Genomic DNA, 2,252 nt, shown 5'->3' on the forward strand with positions numbered 1-2,252 from the left:
TTTATTGTACTACTGTCTACTTTCGGAAAAAGCGTCAAAATGGCTGAACAAGTTGTGGCCGACAAATTGAAATTATCAGATGCTCCTAAGAAGCTAAAATCAAAAGTGTGGCAGTATTTTGGGTTTCGGGATGGTAGCCCCCCCCCCCCCCCCCGACAAAGCAAAGTGTAAACTGTGAAACTAAGTAGAGAAACTATATAAGATTTATTTCTTTCGTTTCAATCCTTTTCTTATACTGATTGTATTGTAAATTACTTGATGTACACTGTGTTTGCCAAAAGAAATAAATATGTTTTAACTAAACTGTGCTTCACGGATGCAAACAGAACGTTGATTTAGCAAGACTAAGCGGTAGCAAAAGTGCAACTACTCAAGTCGCCAGCCAGAAAAGTAGTTCGGTTTCTGTTGGGAATTTGTTAAGTTTATTAGAGAATGTGCTTAGTCCTACAGGTAACAGGCGATGCTGTCACGGCTAAATGGTAGACATGCTTGTAGCGGTTTTGGATAAAGTATAATAGGGATAGTACTATCACTCCACTGATTCCAGATGTTCTTATGATTATTTATTTAATTTTATATTATTGTGTATTCAACACAATCTTCTAGTCAGAAGATTGGAAAATTGAGTCCTAATTTGCTTTTCTTTTTTATGTGTTTTATTGAAATATTGACATAGTTTGAAAGACAATTGGCAGTTTCTTGCAAAAAATTCCTTACAAATGTTAATTTAACACACTTTCAACAGTTTTTAAAACACTGTTGAACCAACCAAATTATATCAAACAAACACACAATTTGACAAATGCCCAAGATATCTAGGTATGCGACACTTTAGAACAGAAATGTTTATTTTGAGGCAGAAGAGTGAATATATGATAAAACTAGGTTTGAAGATGAATCGAATCGAAAAAATCGGTATCGGAGTGTCTGAAATCGAAATCGAATCGAATCGAGCTGTTGGTGAATCGTTGCAGCTCTACAGTGAAATCATAATAAAATTAAACCGATGTTGTTATAAACCATAAATAAAATATGGCCTAATTGCTCTTGTTATTTTAATAGTGAATATTCGTGATTTCCTTTGTACTCGATTACAACTAATAACCAGGAAGATTTAAGAAGTCCCTTGATTCTTAGTCGTAATTTTATTACATGCGTATGCATCAACATGATGCGAATACGGCTGCTGAGTTATATTAGCGGTATAAATATTGGCGTCGCTCTGGAGAGCGGCGACTAGTATGTAATGCATTTTTTTTGCCTATGGGAGGAGAAGTTTTTTTTACGGATCAATGTATATATATATTTTTTAAGAATATCTTGCATAGTGGTGATTTTTGTGTGTAAATTAGTGTAAATAAGTACTGCATTTGTGCCTATTACATTTATTACAACATTTATTGCCAATAATGCAAAGCTAATTGTTTTAATTAATAACAGATCCACAACTGATCACAGGGGAAAGATCACAGGGACTGGGCAAATACGCGAAACTTTCTGGTTTTGTATAAAAACAAAACATAATCAAAATATATTTATTTTGTGGTTTTTCCAATTTGCTTATTTAGTGGAGAATCAATGTAGTACGATATTTGACGACCTATCGCGCAAGCAAATTTATTGGAAGGCGTAGTGGTACGAAAACGTACAATGTATTAGTTTATTAATAGACATATAATAACGATCGCTATACACAACTTCACCAAATAGCAGAACTTAAATGATGTCAGCCGGAATAGCTCAGTTGGGAGAGCGTTAGACTGCAGTTGTTTACGCAACAATCATCGAAGGCCCCCGGTTCAATCCCGGGTTCAGGCACGAACGGAACAGTTCGGCGAATGACAATTTTTTCAGTCAGGTTAATTAATATAATAAAGCTTTATTTTATGTAGACATTTGAAAATCTATTTTACTACATTGGACATTTTTATTAAACTTAATGGATGCCGCGTGGTGACAACGTTAATTAAAATTTCTTACATCACTTAAATATCTTATAAAAAATACACGTTTTTTATATAAACAAATAAATGCAAACAACACATCTATTATCCATGTATTTTTATGGTTGTCTATCATAGGCCCTAAGTACTATCCCTACCACATATAGAGCGCGAAGCGCGACACGTATTTTTGATTGTAACAATGAGTTGCGATAAAGGAAGCAGCCGCTTATCAAAGAGGAGCTGTGTCCCACCAACTCGTTTCCCTAGAGCCAAGCACCCCTCGGAGTTAAAAAAAAAAGACAGATA

The 2,252-nt window shown here is 34.7% G+C and overlaps 1 non-coding gene across 1 annotated transcript; it reads left to right on the forward strand.

Moving 5' to 3' along the window:
• Window positions 1–1,729: 1,729 nt before the first annotated feature.
• Window positions 1,730–1,818, forward strand: Trnac-gca (transfer RNA cysteine (anticodon GCA)). Its single transcript is given in 2 exon segments — window positions 1,730–1,766; window positions 1,784–1,818. It is a non-coding gene; the product is annotated as a tRNA-Cys (tRNA).
• The last annotated feature ends 434 nt before the right edge of the window (window positions 1,819–2,252 follow it).

The sequence above is a fragment of the Dreissena polymorpha genome, chromosome 2 (genome assembly GCF_020536995.1).
Source record: "Dreissena polymorpha isolate Duluth1 chromosome 2, UMN_Dpol_1.0, whole genome shotgun sequence".
NCBI classification, from domain to species: domain Eukaryota; kingdom Metazoa; phylum Mollusca; class Bivalvia; order Myida; family Dreissenidae; genus Dreissena; species Dreissena polymorpha.